At 42.7% G+C, this 22,474-nt stretch overlaps 1 protein-coding gene and 1 non-coding gene across 2 annotated transcripts in view; one reads left to right on the top strand and one right to left on the bottom strand.

The window, feature by feature from the left end:
* Positions 1–22,474, top strand: part of CDH4 (cadherin 4) — a 1,291,203-nt gene that overhangs the window by 988,585 nt on the left and 280,144 nt on the right. The gene's annotated exons all lie outside the window — the stretch shown is intronic.
* TRNAT-UGU (transfer RNA threonine (anticodon UGU)) lies at positions 5,285–5,353 on the bottom strand. The gene has a single exon. It is a non-coding gene; the product is annotated as a tRNA-Thr (tRNA).

The raw sequence follows: 22,474 nt of genomic DNA, 5'->3' as shown, positions 1-22,474 counted from the left end.
GTTTATGGCAGTAGGATTCCTTTAGATTCAGACCTACCCCCCCATAATTCGCATTGCTGGTGGAAAGTGTCATCAAGTCACAACAAGTTTATGGAGACCCCGTAGAGTTTACTAGGCTGTAGATGAGCAGAGGTGTTTTCCCATTGCCTGTCTCTGCACAGTGACCCTGGCATTCCTTGGTGGTCTCTCATCCAATTACTAGACCTGCTTAGCTTCTGAGGTCTGATGAGAGCAGACTAGAGACCACTTTTGATCTGTTTGGTGTAGTGGTTAAGTGCGCGGGCTCTTATCAGGGAGAACCGGGTTCCCCACTTCTCCACTGTAGCTGCTGGAACGGCCTTGGGTGAGCCATAGCTCTCGCAGAGTTGTCCTTGAAAGGGCAACTTCTGGGAGAGCCCTCTCAGCCCCACCCACTTCACAGGGTGTCTGTTGTGGGGGAAGGAAGGTAAAGGAGATTGGGAACTGCTCTGAGACCCTGAGATTTGGAGTGGAGGGTAGGGTAGGGTATAAATCCAATATCTTCTTTTTCTTCTTCTCCCATCTTCTGAGCTTGTCTTTGATATAAAGAGACTTCCTACAGGAGAGAAAGTGTTCCTCTCTTTCTCCATTGGAGGAAGCTTTGGTGAAAGGGAGGATCTAGCCACAGAATGGACTTTTAGGATCCAGCCTTATCAAGGCTTTTTTTGAGCAGGAACGCACAGGAACGCAGTTCTGGCTGGTGTCGGGGCGGGGGGGGGAGGCCTAATATGCAAATGAGTTCCTGCTGGGCTTTTCCCACAAAAAAAGACCTGTGCAAAACGATGATGATGTTGGGGGGGTGGCCTAATATGCAAATGAGTTCCTGCTGGACTTTTTTCTACAAAAAAGTCCTGAACTTTATGCATATTATCTGTGTTTCTGTGTGTATCCTCTTTTCCTTCCTCAGTGAGCCTTTCTTCCTGCCTCTGCCTTTCTCTCTCTCTCTCTCTCTGCTTTGTTGTCCTCTCCCCGCCCCCCTTTTACTTCTCTACAAACTGTGCAAACAAATAAGGGAATCACCAGTGGGAATGCCATATTCTGATCACGTTGGGTTAGTGCATGGATCAGCTTAGGATTTTGGTATTCTGATGTGACCAGCCTTCAATCTGGCAGGGGTCAGTTCCATGAATGGTGTTCCACTGGTGGAAAGCAGTTATGGATAGGGTTGCCAGGTCTGGGTTCAGAAATGCCTGGAGATTTGGGGGATGGAGCCTAGGGAGGCAGAGTTTAGGGAGGGGATGGACCTCAACAGAGTATTATGTCATAGAGTTTATTTTCTAAAGCAGCTCTTTTCTCCAGGGGAGCTGGTCTTGGTCATCTGTAGATCAGTTATAACAGCGAGAGATCTCCAGGTGCCACATGGAAGTTGGCAACTCCATTTTATGGAGTAACTCTTCTCTGGCACAAGCTGTTTGCTGACTTGGAGAAAGATGACTCACATGTATCCTAGAACTAGATCTCTAGGTTCCGAAAGCCTAGGCAACAGCCCTTTTGTAGATTGAAATGAATATTAGGAAAACTCTCTGATTGCAATAGGACGTTTGCTTATTGACTTTGGCGTTTTCCAACACAACAAATTGTATCTAAACCAAACTGATTGTTCTTTCAGTTTGTTAATTATACTATTTTGGCATAGGTTCTGACTTGGTACTATTTTGCATGCTTAAACACTGCCCACCAGCTATATGTAACTCTGCTCACTGTACCCCATTTCATTGTCTGATGAAGTGTGCGTGCACACGAAAGCTTACATCCTGAATAAACCTTTCTTGGTAAAGGTGTTACTAGACACCAATTTGGTTCTATTGCTAAAATGTGAAAATTGGTTGGTTTTTCATTAAAGTTCTTTCCTTAAAAGAATCCGGTACCCTGGATTCATCTCTCTGCTCAGGTTAGCTGTTCTCGGGGGGGGGGGGGGGGATGTTGTTTATTCTTTAGTCAGGAAGAAGTGTTATCTTCATCATGTTCAAAATGCGGCCACCTGCATTGAGACAGATCCAGTATTTTCCTGCTAATTAGTCCATTAAGCCAATTTGTCTGAGGAAAAAATAAGACAGTCAATTGACTGTAAACTTTATGTCAACAGACTTAATAGTAACTGATGTGGAGGAATATATATATATTTTTTTTTAAAGAGAGAAACGTAGGTTATTTCTGTGAAGCGGCTGTGAAACCCAGGTCTCAAGGTAGCATTAATGAGGTTGTTTTCCCTGGGTAAATTTGTCTTCCATTGTTGTTTACCTGGCAGAAGGGTTAAATATCACATGACACCTGGGTTGTGTCAGCAAACATTTGTCATAACGTCTCCACCGCCTGAGGTAGTTGTCATAGAAAAACCTCAGAGGACACTATTTTTAACAAGGGGACAGGCAATTGGGATGGATTGCCTTTCTCCCTCATGAGGAATTGGGCTAAGCTGGCAAGATGTAGCAGGAATAAAGTATTTTGTCTTACATCTTAAAGAAACAGCAATGAAACTCTTTTTTCTGTTGACTTATTTTGATGCTTCCCACTAGAAAACTAGATATCGAGAAGTTCTTCTAACCTTCCCTGTTACTGAAAGTGCTAACTTTGTGTTTGGTTTGTGCAGTGGAGCATTCAAGTTGCAATTTTGATCACTCTTCTGAATATTTATTTTTGTTTTTTCATAGCCAATATTTTAAAATAAGAATATAAGAAGAGCTGTGCTGGATCAGCCCAGTGGTTCATCTAGTCCAGCATCCTGTCCCACACAGTAGCCAACTAGTTCCTCTGGAGGGCCAACAACAGGGCATAGAGTCTGAGGCCTTCATAAGAACATAAGAAGAGCCCTGTTGGATTAGACCACTGGTCCATCTAGTCCAGCATCCTGTCTCACACAGCAGCCAACTAGTTCCTCTGGAGAATCAACAACAACAGGGCGTAGAGCAGGGGTGTCGAACTCATTTATTTTGAGGGATGGATCTGACATAAATGAGACCTTGTCGAGCTGAGCCATATGTGCCATAAAATGTAATGCCAGGTAGCAGAGATATAAACTTTATAAAGAACGCAGACAAACACAATTAAAAATCTTTAAATAAAACATGCTTAAAACTTTAGCACTTTTTGATCTTAAAAGTACTTTCTTTGTATCTCTCCCATGGCATCCAGGGAACTGGGCAAAGGAAGCTCTGTCTCTTTACTTGCTTCCCTAGGGGACCAGGTGGGGGAGGAGCCTCAGCCAATAGAAGGAAGAAAGACTTGGCTCAGTAGCTCTGCTGTGTGATTGAGGGGGCCTGGCAAAGCAAGCTCTCCCTCCCCAAATTCCTGCCCAAGGAAGGAGCCTCAGCCAGTGGAGAAAATAGAGGTTTTGCTCTGTAGCTCCTGCGCAATTCGGCGCAAGCCTGGCAAAGTAACCTGTGATCCAGACATAGGCGTAAACTACGTGGGGGCTCCAGGGCTTGAGCCCCTCCCAGATTTTCCTAAGCCCCCTCCGGGCAACCAACACAGGACTTGTTGTTGTTCAGTTGCACAGTAGAGTCCAACTCTTTGTGACCCCATGGACAAAGTCACGCCAGGCCCTCCTGTCTTCCACCATCCTCCAAAGTCTGCTCAATTTCGTGTTTGTTACATCAGTAACACTGTCCAGCCACACAGGACTTGGGGGCTTCCAATTTAAATTTTCAACAAGGAGAGATCATTATCTTCAAAGGCATGAATTGGGTGGTAGAGTCCATGTGTGATTTTCCCTCTGGGCTGCAAAGAAGTTAGTGGTGTTAATGACTTTACAACCCCAGCTTCTTAGAAATGCTAACTGAGCTAAAACTTTGTTTGTCTTAAAGGTGTTACTGGACTCAAACTTTGTTCAACTAGTTAATGATTGGGGAGAGGAATAACACTGTATTGCTATGTTGCATACGTATTGCTATAGTATTTGGGGGTTCTTTTGGCAGATAGATATTTTGTGTCTTCTTCAAGCCTGTGATTGTTTACATTCATTTAAGTGCATGCTGAACCAGATCCTTTTGAAAATTAATGGCCCCAGCAAGCCTTTTTTTTCTTCTTCTCAAAATGATTACACTCTTAAAGACTTGGTCAAGTAGGTGTGTATTGACAATTGTTCACCACGTAGGCATAGGGTTGCCAATCCCCAGTCGAGGGCAGGGGATCCCTCAGTTTGGAGGCCCTGCCCCTGCTTCGGGATCATCAGAAAACAGCACGGGGAAGGGAAATGTCTACTGGACACTCCATTATTCCTTATGGAGATCGATTCCCATAGGGTATACTAGTGAATTGATCTGTGGGTTTCTGGAGCTCTGGAGGGGCTGGTTTTTGAGGTAGAGGCACCAAATTTTCAGCATAGCATCCGGTGCCTCTCTTCAAAACACCATCCAAGTTTCAAAAACATTGGACCAGGGGATCCAATTCTATGAGCACATGATATGTATATTTGCAGATCTTAAAGTGACTATTCTAAAAGTGAATTTCAAAAACAGGACACAGCAAGAGACCTCTGAGATACCACTATAACCAGTGGCCAACTCCCACCTTTTTCTGGGTTTGGCCTGATCCATGGGCATTGTTGGGGGGGGGGGTGCTCCCTAAATTTATGGGGAGGGAGCTTCTCCATAAATTCATAGGTAGTGATAATGGAGGACCCTCCCTGTGATGTCACTAGCTCCTCCCTATGATGTCACTGGATCAAATGCCTCTGACTGGGCTCCAGCCCCCCCCCCCCCCCGTAAATTGAAAAATCTACGCCCCTGGATCCAGAAAGAAGCAAGAGAGAGGGAGAAGGAAACAGACAACAGTCAGTTGCTCAAGTGCCTGATAGGAGCCCTCCGGACACATGTTTGGCACCTCGGCATAGAGGACTTTCTAAATTCCTAATGTATTAGTTACTGAATGTCCCATTTCACTTATTGTTTTGATGTGTAATCTGCCTTGAGTCCCTGTGAGAAAGGCAGACTATAAATAGCATAAGCAAACACACAAACTGTGGACACGGGATAATTCTCACACACTTGAACCCAGACTACCATTTCTGCAAGGGCTGTTGCTCCCAAAGCATAGTTTTTCTGCCTCCAAATACCTCCCCGTCCTGTTGGTGTGGATCAGGGGACCCCAACATCTGGGTTTCAAGGGAAAGATTTAGGCTCCCGCAGAACATATGAACATATGAAGCTGCCTTCTACTGAATCAGACCCTCAGTCAATCAAAGTCAGTATTGTCTACTCAGACTGGCAGAGGTTCTCCAGGGTCTCAAGCTAAGGTTTTCACACCTATTTGCCTGGACCCTTTTAGTTGGAGATGCCAGGGATTGAACCTGGGACCTTCTGCTTACAAAGCAGATGCTCTACCACTGAGTTACCACATTCCAAAGCTTAAGTCCTTTCGCCCACAGAAATGCTATTCAGGATCCAGCCTATAAATACTGACTTTAGTGTAATTCCCATTCTTTTCTCAGGATCCCTCTCAGGAGGGTAACAATAAGGCCGAATTAGGGTTGCCAGCTGTCAAGTGGTAAAAAATACAATAGAGAGAAGTCACTCCAGAAATACAAACGCAAACACAACCCAAGGATTATAGTGACAAATGACTAATATTTGTATAAATTTACAGTACAATAAAGACAAAAAGTCCCTTAATGAAATACACCAACAAGTGTCTATTTCTTGTGTCCAAAACGAACTCGATGCCAGTTTCCAGTTAGATGCAAAGGCATTCGATTTTTCGCATGTAGAAAAAAGTTGGAATCCCCTCAACAGGTCGTTGACTTCTGCCACACCTGTTTCAAGCCTTTATCGATGAGGGATATCCCACAATATTTATACAATACACAATTATAATACTCTGACAAAATTCATAGGGACCCGAAGTCTCCACAAGATGCTCCTTCAATTGTGGTCGCTTTGAGCGTTTTGGGAGCGTGAGCCATAATTGAGAGAGCGTCTTGTGGAGACTTCGGGTCTCTATGAATTTTGTCTGAGTATTATAATTGTGTATTGTATAAATACTATGGGGTATCCCTCGTCATATTAGTCGTTTGTCACTATAACCCTGGGGTTGTGCTTGTGTTTGTTTAGCTTTCAGGTGATAGCTAGAGATCTTCTGGGATTACAACTGATCTCCAGACAACAGAGATCAGTTCCCCTGGAGGAAGTGGCCACACTGGAAGGTTGACTGTATGGCGTTGTACCCCACTGAAATCCCTTCCCTCCCCAAACCCCACCGTCTTCGGACTCCACTGCCCAAATCTCCAGGTATTTCCCAACCTCAAGCTGGCAACCTTAGGCTGAATGTTCCAGATTTCAGCACTGCATTTGTATAAAGTTCTCCTGAAGTTTGGGTAGGAATTAATGTTTTCAGCATTCTAAGGACTCTTGGTATAGAAAGGATTCCCCCCCCTCTCCCCCCCCCCAGTTCCATCAGAGATTCATCAGGCAAGCCACCGAGGGCTCACGTGCAATCTGAAATGAGCCGTGATCCTCCTGACACTTCCACAGCAAATCAAACTTTCCCACATCTTATTCTAACGCCAATCGATACAGAAAAGAGGTACCAAATGTTAAACTAGCCCTGCTCATTAGGATGATAGAGTAAATTGTAGCCTCTTCTTGTTTCAAATCCAGATAAGCCTTTAAGCTATTGAATCAGGATGGGATACCTTTGCCTACAAAATACTTGCTTCTCCGGTTACAGCAGTGGTCTTCCAAGGGAGTGGCAAGGGTACTGTTGTATATGTGGTTGGAATTGTATCTATTCTATGGAGTTCTTGCCTGGCTCATTGGAGCCTGTAGGACTGAGCTTGGGGACTCAGGAACAATAGGCAGTAGGATCCAAACCCCTGCTGCCCTGCTCCAATCACGAGCCCCCTGCTGGTTTGAATGGACCAATAGCATGCTAGCATGGGAACTTTGTGTGTATATATAGTTGGTCCTGTTGGCCCAGCCTTCAGTCTTTTGAGGCAGCACTTTACTATTCTGTATTCAGTAAAACTGCTATGTTCTCTACCACCTCGCCTCATCATTGCATAGAACCCACTATATTATAGGTACTATGCATCCCAAACCATAATACAGGTACAAAACTGTTTCTCCTATTCAGGAGCAATCACCCTTGGTGTATTTCTTCCTTGACTTAATCTGTATTCTCTTTTTAAAGGGTTTTTTTTTTAATGGTATTGAATTTCTTTCTTGGCCTTTTCTAAATTTCATGGCGATGGAGCCACAAGAAACTCTTGTTCTGTACATACTGCTATAATTGTGATGCGATACCTTTGAGGAACAGACAAGGTCAGGGTGTTGGCTGGGATCTTACTTATGGATACCTTGACGTCTGCAAATATGGGTGCCAACTGGCTCAGCCTCATTCTCCAGCTAAACTCAGCCTTCATATATCTCTGTCCTTGTTTATGCTCACATTCCGTTTTTTGCCAAAGATGCAGGAAGTGAAGCTACAGAGATGAATCTGCCCACTCTGTCTTGTGAAAGACCATTGGGAGGCAAGACGAGGTCCTTTGCGGGGCTGACCTCAGCAGCAGCACATCGGCTTGGCATGCATAAGTTCCCAGATTTGATTCCTGGTATCTCCAGTTTGAATCAGGTAGTAAGGGATGTGAAAGACCTCTGCTGGGAGCCAGAGAGCCATTGAAAGTCAAGAGTATACAATACTGTCCTGGATAGATCAGTGATCTAACTCAGTATAAGGTCATTCCATATATGTGTGGACTGATATTAACATCCCATTCAGGGAAGTTCTGATGCTGGAGAACATCTAATCTGGGGACATTCAACTTGTACTATCCAACAGCAGGGGGGGAACCTTATTGAGATAAAATGAGTCCAGCAGGGGTCATTTCATAGAAAAAGAGGTGCCGGAGCTCATTAGCACAACTCATTTGCATATGCCACACAACCCTGACATCACTGGAAGATGTTCTAAATTACATCAGCTCAGCATCTACCTTAAAATGCTTCTTGTATTATAATAGTCATCATAAAACATTACTCCCATCCAGTGTTCCCTCTAAGCTGAGTTAATGTGAGCTAGCTCACAGATTTTAAGCCTCTGGCTCACACATTGTTGTCTTAGCTCAGGAAAGATGACTCCAGAGCACACTAATTTATGCAGTAGCTCACAACTGTAATGCCAGTAGCTCACAGAGTAGAATTTTTGCTCACAAGACTCTGCAACTTAGAGGAAACATTGCTGCCATTATACTTTTTGAATTACTTTCTCCTATGTGGCCACAGTGGCATGATGAAGATTTCCATCAGTCTGCTTTACAGGTTTGGGTCATTTTCCCATTTTTGGTAGGGGAAAATATTACAAAGTTCAGCAAAATTCAGCAAAATTCTCACAGAGGGTTTGAGCAATGGAGCCCAGAAGCAAGTATTGGGTGGGGGTGGAGAGTGGGGATTAAGAAAGAAAGAGCGCAATAAAATGAGGCCTGCCAGTAGCAGACCAATGAGATTTTCCAGGATATAAGCTTTGGAGAACCAAAGTTTCCTTCATAGATAACCAATATCTGAAGAAAGAAGCTTTGACGGTGCTGTGGCTCAGTGGTAGAGCCTCTGGTTGGCATGCAAAAGGTTCCAGGTTCAATCCCTGGCATATCCAGTTAAAAGGAAAGACCTCTGCCTGAGACCCTGGAGAGCTACTGCCATTATTAGTCAATAATACTGATGCTGATGGTGACTTCCGGGGTAGGAAAATGCCGAGCTGAGCTGCTTCTCATTAAGGGAGCAGGCTGGAACTTCTGTTTGGGGTAGTGGATGGCAAATTAATGCCTACTGCCTACTTTTCTCAGACAGAGATTAGTCCAAGATATGCACAGAAAACTTTGAGGAGATTTACCTTGGCTAAAAGAGAGTCCCGGGGGGGGGGGGGCTCCTTTGAGGCTTTGAGGGATCTCCAGAGAAGAGTTGCATTTTCATCATCTGCAGAAATTTACAGAGTCATTTATTTGACATAAGCTTAACAGAATCCTAACCTTCTTGGACATTACTAAACATCTAAAGCTATACAAGACCGGTGTGGATCTGGATAACTTGCAGAAAAGGTACAGATTACTATCTTTCATTCCGGGGCTATTTAAAGTTAAACAGAATAAATTCAGAAGGTGGGAAATGGAAATCTAGAAAGCCTGAAAGAAGAAGGGATGAAGAGGTGAAATTTGGACTTTTTAAATTTAAAGGGCAGTGCTAAAAAGTGAGAAGGAATTTATTGTTTGGTCTACTTGCGGTTTTGAAAAAAGAGCACCATCATCACAGACCTGCAGCATATACAGTCAACATAGGAAGTACGTCAAGTATCATGAGATCTCTCTACCAGCGAAAATGGGATTTGGTGGCAAGTAAAGCAGGAAGTATCAGATGAAAAGCCTACTCTAGGATTATAATACCATAGAAAAACATCGGCGGCCATTACAAGGAGGTCAAATTAAAGTAATATTTTTAAGGTGTTCAGGACATTAAAAATTGTTGGGAAAAACAGAGGTGGTGATGAAAAGATAAATATTATTGGACATTATTGTTATAGATTTCAAAAGCTCCTAAAGGAAAAAAGAATTTTTTTTTAAAGGGAAGTAGAAAGTCATGACCGCCATTTTGAAAGAAATAAAAACTTTAAAAATTAATATCTCAGCCTAGGAGGCTCTGAGGACGGCGAAATTAGGCTTGTTGGAAAAAGCAAGCTTTAATCTTTTGAACCTGATAGTTAAATTTTAAATTGGTGAGAACAAAATTTTCGGTGTTTTTAAATGTCAGAGCATAAGCAAACCCATACAAGGGCTACTTCTATGGAGAAAATGCAGGAACAATTAGAGGCCATGGAGGCTAGAATGATGATTAACATGTGGAATTCACTGCCACAGGAGGTGGTGGCGGCCACAAGTATAGCCACCTTCAAGAGGGGTTTAGATAAAAATATGGAGCACAGGTCCATCAGTGGCTATTAGCCACAGTGTGTGTGAATATATAAAAATTTTTGCCACTGTGTGACACAGAGTGTTGGACTGGATGGGCCGTTGGCCTGATCCAACATGGCTTCTCTTATGTTCTTATGAAAGGTATGAAAGAGATGATAACTGCCTCTAAGAAAGAAATCATAGAAGAGATTAAAAAGATATTGAAGATCACAGAAATGAGACTGAGGAAACTTCTAAGAAAGTGCAGGAGGTAGAAGGGAGAATGAAAGTACATGATTCCACCTTGTTGAAAATACAAGAAAAAGTGGCACTCCATGACTGCAAATTGATGGAGACTCAGATACGTCTGAGAGGAGTACCTGAAAAGGAAGAAAGTGACCTGAAGGAATATATAATAAAGATAATTGCAGAATTTTTGGAGGAAGATCCTGAAGGGTCTAGAAATATGTATGACTATATGTATAGAGTGAATTCACTTTATGCAAAAAAAAAAAAATAATCTACCAAAAGATGTGGTCATAAGATATATGACAAAGGAAATGGTGGGAAAGATCATGAACAAAAATTTTGAAAAGACATTGATAGTGGCTGGCAGCAGAGTAAGAATCATGAAGGTGTTACCAAGGCAAGTGATAAATGACAGAAGAAAATACAAAAAATTGACAGAGAAATTATGGGACAATGAAATGAGGCATAGATGGATAATACCTGAAGGTTTGAGTTTTGAACTTCAGGGAAAAAGAATTACAATTACAAATGAACAGGAACTGCATAGATTCTATGAAGAAAATAAAGAATTTGCACCATGATGGATTACAAATTATTATCTTGGAATATAAATGGACTAAATTCACCGCAAAAAAGAAGGGCAACATTTCATTGGATTAAAAAGCAAAATTGTAATATTATTAGGGTTTGTAGAATCTTTCAGGATCAAGTGCCGTGTTCTATTGGAGAAAGTTTCGTTCTCAGCTGCGGAGAACATCCTCAGTGGCATTGCAGCCGGAGCAGGCGCTCAGACCTTCTTGGCTGCTGTGCATGATGCATATACAGCTAAGTTGTTTAAAACACTTAAAGAGGAATTAATACCGAAACTCCAAAAATTGATGAACATGTTAAGATTAAAAGGTAAAATACCCAAACATGGAAGGAAGCAGTGATTTTGTTAATTCCAAAAGAAGATAGAGATGTCACGAATGTAAAAAATTAAAGACCGATTTCATTATTGAATAATGATTATAAAATATACACAAGAATACTGGCAGAACGACTTAGGCAATATTTGATAAATTTTATAAAGGAAGATCAAGTGGGATTCCTTCCCAAAAGACAGATAAGAGACAATATTAGAACTGTTGTAAATATTGTAGAGTGTTATAAAAGACATCCAGAAAAGGAAGTAGCATTATTCTTTGCGGATGCAGAAAAAGCATTTGATAATCTAAATTAGGACTTTATGTTTGCAGTTATGGAGAAAATGGAGTTGGGAGCAGACTTTATAAGGATGATAAAAGCAATATATACTGAACAATGTGCAAAGCTATGTATAAGTGCAGACCTTACAGAAGATATGATAATTAGTAAAGGTACAAGGGTGTCCGCTCTCTCCATTGTTGTTTGTAATGACACTTGAAATCTTATTGATGCAAATTCAAGAAGACAAAGAAATAGAAGGATTAAAAATAAAAGGATTTACTTATAAATATAGAGCATTTGCAGATGATATAATGTTTATAAATGAAAACCCCACTCAAGTAACACCTTTGCTGTTAGCTAAAATACAAGAATATGGAAAACTGGCAGGATTTTATATAAATAGAGAAAAATCAAAAATTTTATGTAACAATATGCAAGTAAGTAAACAAAAGGAGTTACAAAACTAACGGGTTGTGAAGTGGTAAAATATTTGCGTGTGGAAATAACAATGAAGAATATTGATTTGTTTAAAAATAATTATGAGAAGCTATGGCATAAAATGGATGAAGATATGATAAAATGGAATAAACTTAATTTGTCATTGCTGAGAAGAATAGCGGCAATTAAAATGAATATTTTACCAAGAATAATGTATCTATTTCAAACTATTCCGATTGTGAAGGACAGCAAACAGTTTAACAGATGGCATAGGAAGATCTCCGAATTTGTGTGGGCTGGGAAGAAACCAAGAATTAAAATGAAAATTTTAACAGATGCAAACGAGAGAGGATTCCAATTACCAGACTTAAAACTATATCATGAAGCAGTCTGCTTAGTGTGGATAAAAGAATGGGTGATGCTACTAAACAGAAAACTTTTGGCATTGGAAGGTGCATGGAAAAAAATTCGGCTGGCACGCTTATATGTACTATGGGGAAAAAAAGATGGATGATTTTTTTCTCTCACCATTATATAAGAAATAGTTCGTTGAATACGTGGATGAAATATAAGAAATATGGGGATGAGAGAAAACCATTATGGATAGTGCCAGCAGAAGTGATAAAAATAACAGCTGAAGTGGGAGAAGAAAAGTGGTTGTCATATAATCAGCTATTAAAAATACAAGGCGGTAAAATAGAGCTGGAAACTGCAAAAGAGTTGAATAATAAATATGATTGGTTTCAAATGCAACAAATAAAGAGCTTGGTGGAAAAAGATATCAAAACTGAAGGAATAAGAAAAGAACAAACAGAAATGGAAATAGTTCTGCTTGGCAATAATGAAAAATTAATTTCAAAACTATATAAACTGCTTTTGAAATGGTCTACAGAAGATGAAGTAGTGAAATCTCAAATGATTAAGTGGGCAATTAATGTAAATAAAGAAATACAGATGGAAATTTGGGAATATCTTTGGAAGAATTTTATAAAGCTTTCAACATGTCAGAGTATTAAAGAGAACGGTTTTAAAATGATGTATAGATGATATATAACTCCTAAAAAGTTGGCAAAGATGAACAATAAGATGCCAGATAGATGTTGGAAGTGCAAAAAACATGAAGGTTCTTTTTACCATATGTGGTGGACTTGTGAAAGAGCAAAAAAAAAATTGGCAGATGAGTCAACAAGAAATATCTAGGATCTTGGGATATGAAATTAAGAAAATTGCAGAGACTTTTCTGTTGGGATTATATATGGAAAAATTTCCAAAAGAAGATACTATAATTTGGTACTTGCTCTCAGCTGCTAGGACATTGTATATGCAGTTGTGGAAGCAAGAGAGAATACCAGAGAAATGGGACTGAATCTTAAAAGTTATAACATGGAGTGAAATGAACAAATTGACAAGAATTTTAAAGGACTATGATTTAGAAACTTTTAGGTTAGAGTGGAAGAAGTCTAGAAGTTATATAGAAAAAGAGTGGAAAATAAAAGAACATTGGACAATTTTTGATAATGATTAAGTCTTAAAAGAAAGAAATATAGAAACTTTTGTTTTATTAGTGGTACCTTTAAATATTAGTATTTTAAGTATACAACACCGGCGGGGGTCAAGAAACGGTGGGAGGGGGGATTAGAAAAGTAATATATGGGATAGATAAAAAGAAGTAATTAATAATGCGAAGAATTGATTGCTACCATATGTTACTGAAATAAAATTGTTTTAAACGCGATAATACTGACGCTGATGGACCAAGGGTCTGATTCCATATAAGGCAGTTGCATATATTAATGTATTCATGAAAGCTTACACCCTGGAAAATTATTTGGTCTTTAAGGTGCTACTGGACTTCTAGTGCAGAACAGCCAGTTACCCACCTGAAATCTTATCTTCAGCAAAAGATTCCCCAGTATGGTGCTCCCTGTTATCAACTTCCTGGGAATGGCTGTTTGTTTGTTTGTTTGTTTATTATTTTAGCATATTTCTATTCCGCCCATTCCCCATAGGGCTCAGGGTGGAGAACAACATATGATAAAACAATAAAATACAATAAGAACATTTTATAAACAGACAACTCAATAGCATTCAGAAAAATTTCCATATCATCACATATTGCCCAGTCTGGCCATCTCATAGCCGCAAGACATGAACGTCAGATGTTTGAGGGAGGGAAGGAGGGGGGAAGGAAGGAAGGAAAATTGATGGGGGAGTGAGGGAGGAGGGAGAGGTGGAAAGAAAGCAAACTTAAATGCATTCTCCAAGCCATTGGCTAGTTTAACAGCCATTGGCTAGCTTGGAGAAGTGATTCAAAGAGACTAATGCCTTCTCCAAGCTGTCCATTGTGGTGGTGGGGGCTTCAAGAGCCACATAACATGTGTGAAAGAGCCAAATGTGGCTCCCGAGCCACAGTTTGGCCACCCCTGCTCTATAGTATATGTAATGTACTGAGAACCGAGATGGTTTGAAGGCAACATAGTAGTTTAATCAGAGTACATCACAAGAGAGAGACCATGCGGGGCGGGCCCCGCTTATATACATTGCCCGGTACAGCCCCCCCATCCGACCAGGCCAATCCTGGTCGGTCAAACTTCCCGCCACAGATCTTGATGGGCGGGGCCTCAGGCGGGCTCCATCCGGGGACCCCAGGGTCTCCTTTAGTCGCCATCGCCATGAGGTCTGGTTACTTATGTTCAATACATAACAGTATAATTCTCAGTTTCAGGAGATATCTTGGAACAAGCTGGAGGCAACTCTACCCACTGCCATTTTTTGCACACTATTTTGCATCAGTATAGCAACCAAAATGCCACTTGAATTCTGCTGAATGGAAGAAGAGAGTTTTTAAGGACAACCGTGGTTCTTTCTTACATTGAGCCTCTGGAGAGGAAGGACTTGCAGTTGTAAGAACAATAAGGAAAGAAAAAGAAATAAGGAAAGAAAATATATTTATAACACCTGAGAACCTCCAACCAGGGCTTTTTTTGTAGCAGGAACTCTTTTGCATATTAGGCCACACACACCTCATGCAGCCAATCCTCCAAGAGCTTACAATATGCCTCTGTACTAAGAGCCCTGTAAGCTCTTGGAAGATTGGCTACATCAGAGAGGTGTGGCCTAATATGCAAAGGAATTCCTGCTACCAAAAAAGCCCTGCCTCTAACTAGGTTTGGGAACTGGTGTGAGGAGATTCTTCCCAATGCCAAGCAATGCATTTCTATCACTGAAAGCGAAAATCCGGGCGGCATAAAACCACCAGTCCGTGTAAGCAACGGCCTATCCAGCTGACTTTATATTGCCCCCTAGACTCACATTAAAAGGAAAACTCCCTTCCCTCTGCCTTTCAAAATGCTGAAGAATAAATTCTCCTTAACTACTTCTCATGTCGTTAGCATGGAGGGTATGCAGATGAAGCCGTTAGCATCCTTTTAGTTAAATGCAGAGGTTTGCCCGAGCTTCACAAAAGAGCGTAGTCCTTGCCAAGATAATGAACTATTTTTTTAAAAAAAGACCCGCAGAGAGATGCCAAATCTCCCCTCCCCTTGGAAGTTGTTTTGATTTACTGCTCCCCGCTTCCAATTGAAAGTGTATCTTTCAAAAAAGGGCTGTGTTTTAGCTGCCACCAATCATGTTCTGCTTCTTTGAACTCAGCCTCTCTATGAAGAACACAGCTAAATTTCGGGGGTGGGTGGGGGGAGAAGAAATGCCGCTGCCTGAGCCAAAATTCCCCCTGGTCCCTCCGGCAGTCTTAATCAGCAAAGTTTTCTCCCAGTTGTAAAAGTTGCCTTTCGAGAGCGGATAAAGGTCTTTACATTCCATGGTCTCCTCCCACCCCCACCCCAGCGGAGTAGATGGAACAGGATTGTTCCTTGTTCCCAGAAAATGATCTCCTTCGTGAACTCATCCAAGCAAAGCCATCTCAGGCACCGACAGAATACAAAGGTTGCATCATGTTTCCTTCCGAGCAGCACAGAATCTCTTATTCCGCCCCCCTTTTCCTCATCTGGTAAGAGTTACCACCTGTTCATAATTTTTTATGGACTGCTCCTATTTCAGGAGTTCTGTCTAGGATAAGTGGAAAGCCAATTATGGAGAGAGTTTTCTATACTGTTGCGGAAGATAGAATTACGGGTCTGAACCGACTTTCATCAAGATTGCCTTCCTCTTCGGGAAAAAAAAAAGTGCCTGGAGGGGAAATTGCTTTTCCAAGCTGCAAAGAGCAGCAGGAAAGATGCTTTCTGGTCCCCTCTACCCCACTGTACAACAAGCACCTATGTACACAGACATAAAATGGGTAAACCGTTTTATTGCTATGTCAAATGAAGCGTTGCGGTGACCGTGAAGCATTGGTGACTGGTTTCTAACGCCATGTTCCATAATTACAAATCATGTAGAAATGTACCTGGATACTAGTGTTTATTCTGTGACCAAACATCAGCCTTAGTGTGTGCTTTGGTATCGTGTCAGCCTTTTGAATTTGTCCAGCGAGACACTGATAAAAGATCGGGAACTTGGATCCCTGTATATGCTCTTCCACTAGATCAAGGGACCCCAACATCGTGCCCACCAAGTGTTAGTAGAACGTGGGTGTGGCCAGGTGAGGGTGCCACCAAGCAGAGTCCCTGGTTGGCCATTGGACATGGATGGGCTGTGTAGATTAAAATAACATTGACCGATTTCCCACTCACCTTACGCCGCTCTCACGCTTCTCTTCTCAGCGGGGCTTCCTTCCGATTTCACAGTATCTGCCCTGGGGCTGCAGCTAGCATTGGCTTTTTCACGCGGCAAACAGAAACTGGTTTTTAGAGGTTTCTGTTTGCGGCGCGAGAAAGCTGACGCTAGCTGCAGCCCCGGGGGCAGATAGTGTGAAATCGGCAGGAAGCCCTGCTGAGAAGAGGAACATGAGTATGGTGTAAAGTGAGTGGGAAATCGGTCATTGTTTCACTGGCAACTGCCATTGCACTGTTGATTTTATTCTCACACACTCCTTTTTACCAGTGTATTTTATAGAAAGATTTGTCATGTCTTCTGCACTTGGGCTTTGTGTGTGTGTGTGTTTCCTGCGATGACCATTTTGTGGTTGTGCCCACCGCCCTGTCTCAGAATTCCAAAGGTGTCCACAGGCTCAAAAAGGTTGGGAACCCCTCTGCTAGACAACGGGTTGGACGGATGCACTGGAGGTTTCATGAGGGCAGAAGCAGTTCCAGTCACAGACGCTGACCTTTTCACCTCCCACTGCAGACCAAAATACACCCAAATGCTGCTTCTGGGTGTGGGTGGGGGACTACCAGAGCCAGTATTTGGAGGCCATTTGAGGCTGCAGTGGGACGGGGGAGGCAACAAAGTCATGCGGGACCTGGTTCAGTTCCGCAGGGCCTGTAAGACGACCCTCTTCCGGCTAGCTTACACCTAGCTGGGATGAAAACTTGATGTAACTGGCCAGCCATCTGTTTATATGAAATGTAATGTTACTGGTTTTTAAGGTTTAATTGTTTTTATGAAATTGAAATGTTACTGTTTTTTAAGGTTTTAAATGTTTAAGTATCTAATTGTTTTATACTTAAAATTGTTTAAATTTTATGCTTGATTAATTGTTGGAAGCCGCCCTGAGCCACTTGTGGGAAGGGCGGGATATAAATCCCGAATAAATAAAATAAAATAAATAAAATGCTCCATGGAAATACTCTGATGGATCGAGGCCTCTCTGCTCTGTGTTATTTATAGTCTGGGTCAATGTTCCCTCTAAACTGCAGAGCCTTGTGAGCAAAAATTCTACTTTGTGAGCTACCGGCATTAAAGTTGTGAGCTACTGCATGAATTAGTGTGCTCTGGGGTCATCCTTCCTGAGCTAAGACAAAAATGTGTGAGCCGGAGGCTAAAAATCTGTGAGCTAGCTCATGCTAACTCACCTTAGAGGGAACACTGGGCTAGGTGCTAAATGAGAAAATCCAGAGCTTTTAAGACTGAATGTTATCAGTATGTTATCAGTTTTGGCTTCCTGGCATCACCCATGTAGGAATGGTAGAATGCTGAAGTGGTAGATTGAATCACTTCGGATTGCTGATGGAGGAACATGGAAGATTCCATTTTATTTATTTCGGGGGAGGGGGCATGCATGCACCTGGAAGTCATGGCGAACTCTGGCGACTGACCTGCACTGGGGGCACGGAGGATATTCAAAGAGGTGACTGAACAAAGCCTGCCCTATCTCCCGACTGCTGGTATTCCAAGAAGGTCTCCCAAGGAGGTCTCCCATCCAAGTACTTGCAAGAATCAGGCCTGGTTAGCTTCTGAGATCTGATGAGATCAGGCTTGCCTGGGCTATCTAGGTCAGGGCGAGGATCCCATTTTATTGATGTGTTTATTTACGTTTATATCCCACCTTACTGTCTCCAAGACCTGATGAGACATAGCCAGCTTCAAGAGGGGACTGCATAAGCATATGGAGCAGAGGTCCATCAGTGGCTATTAGCCACAGCTTACCGTTGGAACTCTCTATCTGGGGCAGTGATGCTCTCTATTCTCGGTGCTTGGGAGGGACAACAGTGGGAGGGCTTCTAGTGTCTTGGCCCCACTGGTGAACCTTCTGATGGCACTTGGGGTTTTTTGGCCACTGTGTGACACTGGATGGGCCATTGGCCTGATCCAAAATGACTTCTCTTATGTTCTTATGAGACTGAGCTAGCCTGGATCATACAAATCAGGGTATGCTCCTAGGGATGCCAACCTCCAAGTGTGACCCGAGGATCCCCTGACATTACAACTCATTTCCAAACTACAGAGATCAGTTCCCCTGAAGAAAATGGATGCTTTGGAGGGTGGACTCTATAACATTGTGCTGCACTGAGGTCCCTGTCCTCCCCAGGCTCCATCCCCATAACTGCAGGAATTTACCAACCTGGACCTGGAAACCTTACCCCACACACACACCCACACACACACCAGAGGCCAGGGGGGGGGGACCCTGGCAGCCCTCCGCACTCCAAATACCTGGGTTTATACTTGGCCTAGATAGAAGAAGAAGATGGTGGTGGTGGTGATGATGATGATGATGATACTGGATTTATATCCCACCCTCCACTCGGAATCTCAGAGTGGCTTACAATCTCTTTTACCTTCCTCCTCCACCACTGACACCCTGGAAGGTAGGTGGGGCTGAAAGAGCTCCCATAGAAGTTGCCCTTTCAAGGACAGCTCCGTGAGAGCTATGGATGACCCAAGGTCATTCCAGCAGCTGCAAGTGGAGGAGTGGGGAATCAAACCCGGTTCTCTCAGATAAGAGTCTGTGCATTTAATCACTACACCAAACTGACCAGTTGAGTGATAGGGAGCAGGAGGAAACTGCATTTGACATTCACAACTGAGACTTAGCCTGTGGAGCACTCTAATGGAAGTGCCTTTATAGAAAGGCTTGGAGGAAAAAAATGTAAAAAATAGAGGAATTTCTGTTGCTGTTCCCATGGGAGAAGAGATGAGGAAAGACTGTGTTCTCCAAACAAGGTAATACCTCCTAATTTGGTTTTAATTGACTCTATTACCTTGTGCAACACATTACATTTATTTCAAATGTAGTTAATACGAAGACTATAGGGTGCTTCTTATGTCTCTCAGTCTGCATTTTTTGCTATCACAAAGGGAAAGCTTGTCCGGCATCATGCGCGTGGGAGTATGAAGGCATTGTATCTGTGGGGGAGACCTGCAGGGACATGTGTCTCCATGGAAGGCCATGTGAAGTGAGTGAGAGGACAAAAAGAGATAGAGAGGAGGGGTCAAAGGGCAGCTCCCAGGTTAAGACAAAGAGGCACCCCACTCAAGGAGATAACACCTGTAGGCTATGATCACACACACTAAATAATGCACTTCCAATCCACTTTCAATGCACAATGCCCTACACACTTAGAGTGATGTAGCAACCCGCCCCCCCTGCAATGTCCAGGCATACTGAATCACTCACTCTGACACTTCGGATGCCAGGGTATAATGCCATAGAGACTACCTTCCAAAGCAGCCATGTTCCCCAGGGGAACTGAACTATTTCATCTAGAACCCAGTTATAATTCTGGGAGATCTCCAGCTGACACCTGGAGACTGGCAACCCTAGTGGACCAGTATGGTTTACAATTTTTTTTCTGCTTCGAGGAAAGAGCCTTTGACTTATACTTCAGCTTGTGCAGGAGTAGATCCCTCAAAAGAACCCAAATTTCTGGTCGTTCTGTCCTTCTCGGTTCAAGACATGACTTCCTTTAAAGGCTGCCAGATCTCCCACATTTCCAGGACTTTTTTTGTAGCAGGAACTCCTTTGCCTATTAGGCCACACACCCCTGATGTAGCCAATCCTCCTGGAGATTACAGTAGGCCCTGTACTTAAAGCCCTGTAAGCTCTTGGAGGATTGGCTACATCAGGGCCTAATATGCAAAGGAGTTCCTGCTACAAGAAAAGCCCTCGGCATTTCCTGTTACTGCTCCACCTGGTGGGGAGAGATCTTTTTTCTTTTTTCAGTCACCACCAGTACATGCAACATGGCATCAGTTCTGGGGGAAACCTAGACGCAACATCACATTATTCTGTGAATAGTTGGAAACTCTGGGTTTACAGTAGAGTTTCTAGCAATTCCTAGAGCGACAGGACGTCACTTCTTGTTTTCCCTGGAAGTGACATCGTATAGCATGCAATGGCGATACCCTCCCACGTCAACACCCCTCATTCTCTGCCAGGTTCTTATTCGGATCAACCCTGTTTTTAAAAAACTGGTTGCAAATCGGAGAATAGGGTTCTCCTTTCCCTCTGCCCCACCGACTGCATGAGCCGAATGAGCTCTTTCCTTCTTTCCACACAGGACGCCGTGAAAAATCTTCTAAATACTGAGGGCAGCCCTGCAAAGGAGAGGCGCATCACCACCGTTATTGCCTAAGTGAAGGATGTTGTAATTAAAACCCCTCGCCTTCCCTGCCTTTGTGCAGCCGCATTAGCTCTCCTCTTCGATAGTGCTCCTCTTGTTATTGATGTCCCTTTTAAAAAATTAAATAGCTAGAAGTGAGATGTACCCCTCGCAAATTAAATTGGAGAAATCTCATAAATATGCTCCAGAATGCCAGAGATTTTCTTTTTTCTTTTTCTTTTTTGAAAAAAAGAAGAAGATTATTCTATTAGCTCTCCTGTTGTTTATTTATTTATTTTATTCTTCTGCCAGCCCGAGATCCCCTTGAGAGATTAAAACTCTGGGCTAATGCGCAGATAGGGCCGCGATACTTGAAAGTCATCTGGATATTAAGAATTTAAATCTTTTAGCCTCAGCGATTTGAACAGAAAGCCAATTATGGGCCTGAATTAGTTTTCAAATTAAACTGCAATTTAAGGTGGGTGAAATTAATCCTGGAAGGCATCGCCGTGTGTTTCCGCAGAAGGCTCACACAAAGGAGGAAGATGCTCCAAGTTTTCTGCCAGAGCCAGGAGAGGAAAAAAAGGAAGGTGCTCTCCTTCTTTCCCTGATGGTGCACTTAATGAAGAAATTGCTCAGCAACCCGCCAGTTGTATTCCCGGTAAAAGGACTTGGAAGAGTGTCGCTGAGTGAGCTGTTAAAATTATAGGAAGGCAGGAAATGAAAGTGGCAAAAGCGAAAATTGCCATGCAGTTGACTGAAAGGAACGGTCCTTTTTTAAACAGTAGCGGGAGATAGACGATAGGAAACAATCTGCCTTCCCTCACTAAATTTGAAACGCTCCATGAAGTGCAGCAGTTGAGAAGCCCCACCAGATATGTCACTAGGCAGATCTCGTGGTGGATCTCGAAACTCATGTTCCTCTGAGATCAGAGGTGTCTCTGACTTTATGGCCAAGCTCAGACATTACATAAACCATGATTAGTGTCATTATCTGAATCCAAGCCACTCCATTAACCATAGGCTAGTAAGGACCTAAAGAACCTCTTGTTGAGGGTGAAAGAGGAGAGCACAAAAGGAGGCTTGAAACTCAACATCAAAAAAACTAAGATCATGGCATCCGGCCCCATCACTCCTTGGCAAATAGAAGGGGAAGACATGGAAGTAGTGACAGACTTCACATTTCTGGGATCCAAGATCATGGCAGATGGTGACTGTAGCCATCCCTTCTTGGGAGGACTGCTATGGCAAACCTAGGCAGTATAATAAAAAAGTAGAGACATCACCCTGCCAACAAACGTCCGTATAGTCAAAGTGATGGTATTCCCAGTAGTAATGTATAGCTGTGAGAGATGAACCATGAGGCAGGCCAAGTACAGAAGAATAAATGCTTTCAAGTTATGTTAGCCGCCCTGAGCCTGCTCCGGCGGGAAGGGCGGGATATAAATAAAAGTTTATTATTATTATTATTATTATGGTGCTGGAGAAGACTCTTGAGAGTCCTGTGGACTACAAGAAGATCAAATCAGTCATTCCTAAGGGAAATCAACCCAGACTGTTCCTTGGAAGGTCAGATGCTCAAATACTTTGGCCACCAAATGAGAAAGGAGCACTCACCGGAGAGCACCCTGATGCTGGGAAAGACCGAAAGCAAAAGAAGAAGGGGATGGCAAAAGATGAGATGGCTGGACAGCATTTCTGATGTAACTAACAGGAATTTGAATTGACTTCGGGGGATGGTGGAAGACTGGAGGGCCTTTCATGACTTGGTCCATGGGGTCACAAGGAGTCGAACTCAGCTGTGCGACTGAACAACAAGTAAGGGTCCATC

Source organism: Heteronotia binoei, chromosome 2, assembly GCF_032191835.1.
Source record: "Heteronotia binoei isolate CCM8104 ecotype False Entrance Well chromosome 2, APGP_CSIRO_Hbin_v1, whole genome shotgun sequence".
NCBI lineage: Eukaryota > Metazoa > Chordata > Lepidosauria > Squamata > Gekkonidae > Heteronotia > Heteronotia binoei.
Note: the sequence above shows the minus strand (reverse complement) of the source record. Positions and strands in the feature narration are given on the sequence as shown.